Source organism: Rhinoraja longicauda, chromosome 26 (assembly GCF_053455715.1).
Source record: "Rhinoraja longicauda isolate Sanriku21f chromosome 26, sRhiLon1.1, whole genome shotgun sequence".
Classification (NCBI taxonomy): domain Eukaryota; kingdom Metazoa; phylum Chordata; class Chondrichthyes; order Rajiformes; family Arhynchobatidae; genus Rhinoraja; species Rhinoraja longicauda.
This window is the reverse complement of record NC_135978.1, coordinates 33,532,761-33,545,154: the sequence shown is the minus strand read 5'-3', so window position 1 is coordinate 33,545,154 and position 12,394 is coordinate 33,532,761. Positions and strand designations below refer to the sequence as shown.

Below are 12,394 nucleotides of genomic sequence, written 5' to 3'. Positions count from 1 at the left end.
CTCATGGAGAGAAACTAATTACAACAATCAGTCAATCACTATCATTCTATGGCAGTAAAACAGAGAAGAGTACAGCACAAGAACCGGCCCTTCAGCTCTGTGCTGTACACGAGGCCAAGACCATATCTTATCTACGTGCAAATATTCCTTATCCCTCAATCTCTAGCTAAAGGTTAGGTCCTAGAGGAGTGGGGAATGGCCAAAGATGTTCCTGTTTAGGAAAGAAAATAGAGAGAATACAGGAAACTATAGAGCCTCACGTCCGTGGTGGGAAAACTATTGGAAGGAATTCTTCGAGATTCGATTTACTTCCATTTGGAAGAGAATGCACTAAGGTGACAAAACAAATTGATGAAGGTAGGATGGTGAATGTTGTACAAAATAATTCTGTAAAGGCTATAGGTAGGGTCCCTGGTGATAGACAGATCCAGAAGATTAAGATGTATGGGATTCACAATGACTTGGTGGTGTGGATTCAGAATTAGATCATTCATAAAAGGTTGTGGTGGAAAGTGGATATTCTGGCTGGAGATCTGTGACTAGTGGAGTTCCACAAGGATCTGTGATGGGACCTCTGCTATTTGACCTTACATGACCCAGAAGCAGACCTAGATAAATGACCTAGAAATGTAGATGAGGTGTTAAGTTTGCTGACTACACCAAAATTGGAGGAGTTGTAGACAGTGACGATGGCTGTCAGAAGATACAATGGGATATAGGTCAGTTGCAGAAATGGGCACGGAAATGGCAGATGGAGTTTAACCCAAGCAACAGTGCGATGATGCACTTTGGGAGATTGAATGTATGGTGCAAGACCCTTAACAGCATTGATATGCAGAGGTGTCTTGGAGTCCAAGAACATAGTTCACTAAAGGTGGTAGCCCAAGTAAAGAAGGCGTATTGTATGCTTGCCTTCATTGTTAGGGGCATTGAATATAAGAGGCAGAGAGTCATGATGCAGCTCTATAGGACTTTGGTTAGGCCGCTTTTGGAGCATTGCATGCAGATCTGGTCGCCCCATTACAGGAAAGATATGGAGTCTTTGGAGAGGTTGCAGGTTCACCAGAATATTGCCTGGATTAGAGGGTTTCAGTACAGGAAGAGGTTGGATCGACTTGGATTGTTATCTCCAGAGGTTGAGAGGAGACTTGATAGAAATGTATAAAATTATGAGGAACATGGAGTAAACAGTCAGAACCTTTTTCTCAGGATGGAACTATCTAATGCTAGAGGGCATAGCTATAAGGTGAGAGGGGGAAAGATTAATGGAGATTTGTTGGGCATATTCTTTTTTTACATATTTTACATAGAGTGGTGGAGGCCTGGAACGCATTGCCAGGGTGGTGGAGGCAGATACAATAGTGGTGTTTAAGAGGCTTTTAGATCGGCATGAAGAAGTGCCGGGAATAGAGGGATATGGATTATGTACAGGCAGATGAGGTCAGTTTAACTATGTATCATGATCGACACAAACATTGTGAGCCCATTGGGGTTCTCTGCTGTACTGTTCGATGTTCAATCAGCTGGTCTTTAAATGGCTTGCACATGTCAGATGTAGACTTGACCTATAGCATTGCATGTGGTAATGACATACCCATAGGATTGTTAGAGATGACTGCAGATCCCTTGCTTGATTTATGTCCAATAATTTCATTGTTGTGCATTCCATGGTCATGTTAGCTGTTGACAGAAATTATAAAGGAGTGCCCACGAACTCGGCAAATGCCATCTCCGCCATTATTGAGACACCTTGCTTCCTGTCTCAGGGTCTAGATCAGAAACCTTCCCTGCACTGAAATAATATGGTGCTCAATCAAACCTTTCTAAGGAATGAAGGACATTTCCTCGCTCTATACGGTAGAATGAACAGTCATGTCTTTTGTTTTCATTGCAACTCACCTAGTCGGAGAGTTACATCGTGCAAACAAATACACAGGCCCTTCAGCCCACCATGTCCATTATCCACCCACCTATGCTAATTCCCATTTACAAGCACGCAATCCACAGCCTTCTATGCTTCGGTGATTCAAGTGCTCATTCGGATATTAAACTGAGTCTGCCTCCACCTCCCTCTCAGGCAGTGTGTTCAGGAACCCAACCAGCCTCATGAAATTAGGCGCGGTTGGAACACTGGGCTTGAATCACAGAGCTGCCTGGGATATGACATTATGGCAAGTGCTGCTGAGGAGTGCACCGAAGATGTGGATGAGGATTTGGATTTAAATGGAGCCACAGCAGAAACAGACTGTGAAAGGCCAGAGGAAGTAGAGCAGCAACAACACAAGAGAGACTGTGAATAACCATGAAAAACATCCAATCAGACCCTGGCCAGCTCGGTGGTGTGGAATGTGTCGCATTATGTAACGATAGTCAGGGTACGCACTGGATTCAGAACATTCAGCGGGGGATCCCACAACGGATCGCCAACATGCCCGATAACTGCCCTTGCTCAGAGAAAACTTCAGAGACGCATTTTCAATAAGTAACTTAAATATTTTGTCTGGTAGGGAACCAGTAACAAGGGATCATCATCTTTGTTTGTATGAAAAATAATTTCATTGTGTTAGCACTTCACACGTGTGACAATAAAAGCACCACTGAATTTCTTGTCATGATCCCGGAGAGCGATGAGAGTTGGAAGAAACAGGGAGATGGAGTATGGAACACTTTGCAACAGAGGTGTTTGAGGCAAAGGTGGCCCAGCTATAAACCTTTTCCAAGCTGTGGTAGGGAGCAGACAGTCTTCCACTGGCTCACTGGCCGTCCACTCCACACTGGACCACTTGGACAACAAGATCAAATACCAGGCTGTGGTATTTGACAACCACAGCATTTAACAACATCATCCATTCCAACCCTGTGCATCCCTTCGCAACCGAATCCTCGACTTCCTCATCAACAGACCACAATCGGTATGAATTGGCGACAACACTTCCTCGATACACATCAGCACAGGGGCACCTCAGGGCTGCGTGTTAGTCCCCTGCCCATGCATGTGCAACTGGACACAGTTCCAACCCCATCGTTAAATTTGCTAACAACACCACCACTGTTGGACGAATTGCAGATGATGAATCAGAGTACAGGAGGGAAATCGATCGTCTGATTGAACAGTGCCAGAACAATAACCTTGTTCTCAACCTTCCCTTTTTTTCAATCTGAAGAAGGATGCTGACCCAAAATGTCACCTATTCTTTTTCTCCAGAGATGCTGCCAGACCTGCTGAGTTATTCCAGCATTTTGCGTCTAGCAACCTTGCTCTCAATGTCAGTAAGACGAAGCAGCTGATTGTTGACTTCAGAAGAGGAAGGCTGTGGATCCACTGATCTGCCTTCACCAACAGGTCGGAGGTGGGGAGAGTCAACAACTACAAGTTCCTGGGGTGGATATCTCTGAAGATCTGTCCTGGACCCAGCACATTGATGCAATTATAAATAAACCCATCAATGCGTCTACTGCCTGAGAAGATTGAAGTATGTCATAGAGTCAGAGTCATACAGCACTGAACAGGCCCTTTGGCTAAACTCGTTCATGCCAACCAATTTAAGCCAGTCACTTTTGCCCACGTTTGGCCCTAATCGTTCCAAACCTTTCCTATCCATGTACCTGTGTAATGAAATACTGTTATAGTATCTCTCGATGAATAGCGTCTGACCTTCTACAGGTGGATGGTAGACGGCATATTGACCGGTTACATCACCGACTGGTTCAACAACTCCAATGCCCAGGAACGAAGGATGACAAAATGTAGGCACTGCCCAGTCCATCACAGTTACAAACATCCCCACCATCGAAGCAGCCAGCATCAGAGACCCACCCACCCTGGCCATGCTCTCATTTCACTCCTGCCATTGGGAAGAAGATATAGGAGTCTGAGAACTGACCTCCAGGTTCAAGAACAGCTTCTCCCCGATGCAACCATTAGGCTATTAAATACTACAAACAGCAACTAAACTATGAACTGTCTTGGTTTCACTAGGGACTTCAGGCTTTTGTTTTGCACTGATATTGGGGTTTTTTCATTAATTGAATTATTATTTGTCTATCGTGTGATCTACGAGTACTGTGTTTACAGAGCTGTAATGCAGCTGCAAGAATTTCATTGTCCCATTTTGGTACAAATGACAATTAAAAACTCGACTCTATCTCAAGGGCAGGTGGTGGAAAAGCCCACTAATGTATTGGCTGAGCCCTCTCTCCGTGTCCTAGTATTGAACACTCAGTGAGAGGAAGGGGAGCCCTGGTCAGGCCTGGTAAAGAGAGGAACTCACAAACCCTGTGGAGACAGCAGAGGTCCTCTTCCTTTGGCCATCTCGGTCAGCACGGGTCTCTCTCTGTACACAAGGATGGGAGCCGCGTGCCTCCTACACACTTTGAGTCGGCATCATCACAGGGTCACCTCCTGCAACAGAAAGAAGCAACAACTTCCAGTTATTGAAAGACAGACAGTCCACTACCATTAACACAGTCATCTGCCAGAGCATCGTTGAGGTTTATTATTGTCACGTGTACCGAGGTACAGTGAAAGGCTTTGTTTTGCATGCTATCCCATCAGACCAGGGCAACAGTGGTGCAAATGGTAGAGCCCCGGGTTCATTCCTGACCATGGGTACTGTCCGTGTGGAGTTTGCACACTCCCCGTGACCACGTGAGTTTCCGGTGGGTGCTCAACTGGCCTCTGTAAATTGCCCCTGGTGTGTAGCGAGTGGATGAGAATGAGGGATAACATAGAATTAGTTTGAACGGGGGATCGACGGTCGGTGTGGATTCGGTGGGCCGAATCCACTGTTTCTATAATGTATCTTTCAAACATAAAGATCAAACAATACTAAACGGAAATACAAATCAACTCAGGTGCAACTGGTTGAGCAAAGAAGATATATAGTGCAGCACATAGTTCTCAGCATTGTGGCGCAGACAAAGACCAATGTCCGCAATGGGGTAGAGGTGAATTGGACAGTACCCCAGCTTATGAGAGGACCATTCAGAAGTCCAATAACAGAGCAGAAGCTGTTCCCACGTCATGTGGTGCATGCTTTCAAGCTTCTGTATCTCCCGGATGGGAGGAGGAGGAGGAATGACCGTGGTGGGTCAAGTCTTTGATTACATTGGCTGCTTTCCTGAGGCAGCTTAAAGTGTAGATAAGAGAAGGCTGGACCAGTGAGCAGTGGGAGGGAAATTATTGGAGATGCTTCTTTGAAATAGAATATACTCCAATTCGGAAATGGGAAACGAGGTACAGTCAGCATGGCCTTGTATGCAGCACGCCGTTACCAACGACCACACATTTTGAGGTGGTGAAGGGGTATTTGATGAAGGTAGGGCAGTGGATGTCGACTACATCGATTTTAGTAAGGCACTAGACCAAGTGGACCCGTTGGGCCCAAACCACTCCTGCATTGGTGTAGTACCCTCTCGTCCCCCACTCCCCTCTTCCCCCCCTCCCCCACACTCCCCCCTCCCCTAGACAATAGGCGCAGGAGTCAGCCATTCAGCCCTTCGAGCCAGCATTGCCATTCACTGTGATCATGGCTGATCATCCACAATCAGTACCCTGTTTCTGCCTTCTCCCCATAATCCCTTGACTCCGCTATATTTAAGAGCTCTATCTAACTCTCTCTTGAAAGCATCCATGGAATCAGCCTCCATTGCCTTCTGAAGCAGAGAATTTCACAGATTCACAACTCTGGATGAAAAAGGTTTTCCTCATCTCCGTTCTAAATAGCCTACCCCTTATTCTTAAACAGCGGCCCCTAGTTCTGGACTCCCCAACATCGGGAACGTGTTTCCTGCCTCTAGCGTGTCCAATCCCTTAATAATCTTATATGTTTCAATAAGATCCCCTCTCATCCTTCTAAATTCCAGTGTATACAAGCCGAGTCTTTCAAGATATGACAGTCCAGCCATCCCGGGCATTAACCTCGTGAACCTATGCTGCACTCCCTCAATAGCAAGAATTTCCTTCCTCAAATTTGGAGACCAAAACTGCACACAGTACTCCAGGTACGGTCTCACTAGGGCCCTGCACAACTGCAGAAGGACCTCTTTGCTCCTATACTCAACTCCTCTTGTTATGAAGGCCAACATGCCATTAACTTTCTTCACTGCCTGCTTTCTTTCAGTGACTGATGTACAAGGTCACCCAGATCTCGTTATACTTCCCCGTTTTCCTAACTTGACACCATTCAGATAATAATCTGCCTTCCTGTTCTTGCCACCAAAGTGGATAACCTCACCCAACCTGTCCAAGTCACCCTGCATCCTCATAGCATCCTCCTCACAGTTCACACTGCCTCCCAGCTTTGTGTCATCTGCAAATTTGCTAATCTTACTTTTAATCCCTTCATCTAAATCATTAATGTATATTGTACATAGCTGCGGTCCCAGCACAAAGCCTTGCGGTACCCCACTAGGCACTGCCTGCCATTCTGAAAGGGACCCGTTAATCCCCAACTCTGTTTCCTGTCTGCCAATCAATTTTCTATCCATGTCAATACCCTACCCCCAATACCATGTGCTCCAATTTTGCCCACTAATCTCCTATGTGGGACCTTATCAAAGGCTTTCGGAAAGTCCAGGTACACTACATCCACTGGCTCTCCCTTGTCCATTTTCCTAGTTACATCCTCAAAAAATTCCAGATTAGTCAAGCATGATTTCCCTTTTGTAAATCCATCCTGGTACTGCTATCCAAATGTGCCGCTTTTTCATCTTTTATAATTGACTCCAGCATCTTCCCCACCTCTGATGTCAGGCTAACTGGTCTATAATTCCGTTTTCTCGCTCCCTCCTTTCTTAAAAAGTAGGATAACATTAGCTACCCTCCAATCCACAGGAACTGATCCTGAATCTATAGATCATTGGAAAATGATTTCTGGAGCCACCTCCTTAAGTACCCTGGGATGCAGATCATCAGGCCCTGGGGATTTCTTCTGCAGTTGTATAGTGCCCTGGTAAGACCACATCTGGAGTATTGTGTACAGTTTTGGTCTCCTAACTTGAGGAAGGACATCCATGTAATTGAAGCAGTGCAGCGTAGGTTCACGAGATTGATCCGTGGGATGGCAGGACTGTCATATGAGGAAAGATTGAAAAGACTAGGCTTGTATTCACTGGAGTTTAGAAGGATGAGAGGGGATCTTATAGAAACATATAAAATTACAAAAGGACTGGACAAGCTAGATGCAGGAAAAATGTTCCAAATGTTGGGCATCCAGAACCAGGGGCCACAGTCTTAGAATAAATGGGAGGCCATTTAAAACTGAGGTGAGAAGGAACTTTTTCACCCAGAGAGTTGTGAATTTGTGGAATTCTCTGCCACAGAGGGCAGTGGAGGCCAAATCACTGGATGGATTTAAGAGAGAGTTAGATAGAGCTCGAGGGGCTAATGGAATCAAGAGATATGGGGAGAAGGCAGGCATGATATGGGGTTATTGATTGTGGACGATCAGCCATGATCACAATGAATGGCGGTGCTAGCTCGAAGGGCCGAAGGGCCTCCTCCTGCACCTATTTTCTATGTTTCTATGATTTATCAGCCTTCAGTCCCATCAGTCTACCCAACACCACTTCCTGCCTAATGTGAATTTCCTTCAGTTCCTCTGTTACCCTAGGTCCTCTGGCCACTCGTACATTTGGGAGATTGTTTGTGTCTTCCTTAGTGAAGCAGATCCAAAGTACCTGTTCAACTCGTCTGCCATTTCCTTGTTCCCCATAATAAATCCACCTCGTTCTGTCTTCAAGGCACCCACATTTGTCTTAGCTAATTTTTCCCTCTTCACATACCTAAAGAAACTTTTACTATCCTCCTTTATATTCTTGGCTAGCTTACCTTCGTACCTCATCTTTTCTCTCCGTATTGCCTTTTTAATTATCTTTCGTTGCTCATAAAAGTTTCCCAATCCTCTGGCTTCCCGCTAATCTTTGCTATGTTATCCTTCTTTTATTTTTATACTGTCCTTGACTTCCCTTGTCAGCCACGGTTGTCTCTTACTCTCCTCAGAATCTTTCTTCCTCTTTAGAAGGAACTGATCCTGCACCTTCTGTATTATTCCCAGAAATACCTGCCATTGTCATTCACTGCTAGGATCTCTTTCCAGCTCCTCCCTCATGCCTCCGTAGACCCCTTCGCTCAACTGTAATACTGACACTTTCGATTTTCCCTTCTCCCTCTCAAATTGTAGATTAAAACATCACATTATGATCACTGTGTCTTAATGGCTCCTCTACCTTATCAAATCCGATTCATCACACACTAAATCCAGAATTGCCTTCTCCCGGGTAGGCTCCAGTATAAGCTGCTCGAAGAATCCATCTCGAACTCCACAAACTCCCTTTCTTGGGGTACAGTACCAACCTGATTTTCCCAGTCTACCTGCATGTTGAAATCTCTCATAACCATCTCTCACCATTACCTTTGCTACATGCCAATTTTAACTCTTGATTCAACTTGCACCCTATATCCAGGCTACTGTTGGGGGGCCTGTAGATAACTCCCTTTTGGGTCTTTTTACCCTTGCAATTCCTCAGTTCTATCCATACTGACTCTACATCTCCTGATTCTATGTCACTCCTCGCAAGGGACTGAATTTCATTCCTTACCAACAGAGCGACCCCACCCCCTCTGCCCACCTGCCTGTCTTTTCGATAGGACGTATACACCTGAATATTCAGTTCCCAGCCCTAGTCCTCATGCAGCCATGTCTCTGTAATTCCCACGACATCAAACTTGCCAATCTCTAACTGAGCCTCAAGCTCATCCACTATATTTCTTATACTTCGCGCATTCATATACAACACTTTAACTCCGGTATTCACCTCCTCTCTCTTATCCCTTCTCAAACTTTCCTTCCCATTAATTCGGGAGTCTTTTGTAACTTTTCCTGTACTCACTTCCCCTTTAACTCCATCTTTATACTCCCAATTTGTCAACCCCTCTTAAAATGCATGGGATTAACTGACTTGGTCATATGGATTCAGAACTGGCTTACTGATAGAAGACAGAGGGTTGTGCAGGAGCTGGAGGCTATTTGTGATATGTATAAATGACTTGCAGATGACAACCAGATTGCTGGGGTCATGGACTCTGAGAAAGGTCATCTAGGTATGCAGCAGGTTATAGATCAGCTACAGAAAAGGGTGGAAAAATGGCAAATTGAGCTTAATCCAAGCAAGTGAGGTATTGCACTTTGGGAGGTTAAATGCAAGGGGAAAATGTATAATTAATGGCATGACCCTTAACATCATTGACATACAGATCGATCTCGGGGTTGTTCTACCACAGAAGGTAGTTGAGGCCAGTTCATTGGCTATATTTAAGAGGGAGTTAGATGTGGCCCTTGTGGCTAAAGGGATCAGGTGGTATGGAGAGAAGGTAGGTACAGGTTACTGAGCTGGATGATCAGCCATGATCATATTGAATGGCGGTGCAGGCTCGAAGGGCCGAATGGCCTACTCCTACACCTATTTTCTATGTTTCTATGTTTTAAAAGATTGTGGCATTGAGTATAAGAGTCTGCAAGTCACGATGCAGCTTTACAAAACTTAGGTTATGCCGCATTTGACATATTGCATGCAGTTCTGGTAGTCCCATGATATGGATGTAGAGGCTTTGGAAAACATAGAAAATAGGTGCAGGAGTAGGCCATTCGGCCCTTTGAGCCTGCACCGCCATTCAATATGATCATGGCTGATCATCCAACTCAGTGTCCTGTACCTGCCTTCGCTTTCTTCACTGCCTGCTGCACCTGCATGCCTACTTTCAATGACTGGTGTACCACGACACCCAGGTCTCGTTGCATCTCCTCTTTTCCTAATCGGCTACCATTCAGATAATAGTCTGCTTTCCTGTTCTTGTCACCAAAGTGGATAAACTCACATTTATCCACATTATACTGCATCTGCCATGCATTTGCCCACTCACCTAGCCTATCCAAGTCACGTTGCAGCCTCCTAGCATCCTCCTCACAGCTAACACTGCCCCCCAGCTTCGTGTCATCCGCAAATTTGGAGATGTTGCATTCAATTCCCTTGTCCAAATCATTAATATATTGGGTGCAGAGGATGTTTACAAGAATGATGCATGGATTAGGGGACATTAGATTTTTAGATTTTTTTAGATTTAGAGATACAGCGCGGAAACAGGCCCTTCAACCCACCGGGTCCGCGCCGACCAGCGATCCCCGCACATTAACACTATCCTACACACACTAGGGACAATTTTTACATTTACCCAGTCAATTAACCTACATACCTGTAGGTCTTTGGAGTGTGGGAGGAAACCGAAGATCTCGGAGAAAACCCACGCAGGTCACGGGGAGAACGTACAAACTCCGTACAGATGGCGCCCGTAGTCAGGATCGAACCTGAGTCTCTGGCGCTGCATTCGCTGTAAGGCAGCAACTCTACCGCTGCGCCACCGTGCCTGCACTTAGCTCAAGGGAGAAGTTGGAGAGACCTGGGTTGTTTTCTCTGGAACACCAGAGGTTGTGGGGAGGCTTAATAGCTGCATATAAACTTATGAGAGACATCGATAGGTTTCTGCCCTATCTACTGTATTTCCCAGGATGGAAAAACAATCAAAGGCTGGAGGGCAGAGCTTTAAGGCGAGAAAGGAAAAGTTTACAGGAGATGTGTGGGGCAAGTTTATATTTACAGAAAGGGTGGTGAATGCCTGGAGTGTGCTGGGGATGGTGGTGGAGGCAGATACGACAGTGGTATTTGAGAGACTATTAGATAGGTACATGGACATGCAGGGAATGGTGGGATATCGACCATGTGCAAGCAGATGAGATTAGTTGGCATCATAAGATAGACACAAAATGCTAGAGTAACTCAGCGGGACAGGCAGTGTCTCTGGAGAGAAGGAATAGGTGACGTTTCGGGTCGAGACCCATCATGTTCAGCACAGACATTGTGGGCTGTTCCTGTGCTGTTCTACAATACCATCCTAATGCAGACAAGTGGGATCTGAGGAAGGGACCCAGCCAGAACTGTCACCCATCCTTTTTCTCCAGAGATACTGCCTGACCCGTTGAGTTACACAAGCACTTTGGCATGTAGATGAGTAACAACATCATCCTGGACACAGTGGGCCACAGAGACATTTTCCGTGCTGCAGAACGCCAAGTTTATGACTACGCAATCGGAAACCTATGGCCCAAAACTCAAGAGAAGGCTGGGATTTGACACCGACCAGTGGCATACCCAATGTGCGGCTAAGGTGTCTAAAGGGGAGAGGGAAATTGCTGGATTCTCTGCCCTATGGTTTGTCTCTTGGAAATAAGGGAAAAGTTTTGAAAGCAGGTGCAAAGATGCAAACTGCACTTGTGTAAAAGATTCCATTGCACAGTGATTGGAGAAACTGGGGCATTTCTACTTAGAGCAGATTTTAATAAGGTAGACCAGATTTTGGAAGGTTTCAACAGAGTACTTAAGACTTTAGGGATACAGTGTGTAAACAGGCCTTTCAGCCCACCGAGTGCGGACCAACCAGCGATCACCCCATACATAAGTTCAAGCGACATAACAAATAAGCTTTTCACCATTCCTCAGTACATATGACAATAAATAAACTAAGCATCAAAACTATAAAGAAAAGGAATAGGTGACATTTGGGATTGGAACACTTCTTCAGAGATGCTACCTGACCCCCTGAGTTACACCACCATTTTGTGTCGATGAAAACTATTAATTCACCACTAAATCAGTTAACGTTAGACATCATAAACTCTCCCTCTTCTTCATGGATTTGGCAGTGTTAATTGTTGATTGCTAAACAAATCCTTGCAGGATGTCAATAGACAAAAGACAATAGACAATAGGTGCAGGAGTAGGCCATTCGGCCCTTCGAGCCAGTAGCGCCATTCAATGTGATCATGGCTGATCATTCACAATCAGTACCCCATTCCTGCCTTCTCCCCATACCCCCTGACTCCGCTATCATTAAGAGCTCTATCTAGCTCTCGCTTGAAAGCATCCAGAAAATTGGCCTCCACTGCCTTCTGAGGCAGAGAATTCCACAGATTTACAACTCTGAGTGAAAAAGGTTTTCCTCGTCTCCGTTCTAAAGATCTCACAATGACAGCAATGACAACAAATACGTTTCACTGTACATATGGCAATAAAGTAAACTGAGCTAACTTTGAACTTAGAATCACAACTAATAAACATGCTGAGGATGTGGAATGACAGCCCCCCCCCCCCCCACCGTGTGACCGAAAGTGCCCTCACCAGGACAGTGACCTCGCTGTGGTGGTCAGGCATGGGACGAAGTAGCCACTCCCTCTCCACCAGTTTCAGGACATCTGTACTTCCACAAATGCAGAATCAGAACACTCCACAATGTTCACTTGCTCAGCAGTGATGTGCACACTTCCTCCCCCCTCCCCTCCTC

At 45.5% G+C, this 12,394-nt stretch overlaps 1 protein-coding gene across 5 annotated transcripts in view; it reads right to left on the bottom strand.

The window, feature by feature from the left end:
* The window catches only part of sh2b2 (SH2B adaptor protein 2), a 92,733-nt gene that overhangs the window by 77,738 nt on the left and 2,601 nt on the right, over positions 1–12,394 (bottom strand). For 4 of the 5 annotated variants that reach the window (XR_013548940.1, XM_078422344.1, XM_078422343.1 and 1 more), the window contains exon 2: positions 4,272–4,402. The gene's annotated coding sequence lies outside the window, so the exon portion shown is untranslated. The remainder of the gene's footprint in view (positions 1–4,271; positions 4,403–12,394) is intronic. The other variant, XM_078422347.1, reaches the window with a different exon arrangement.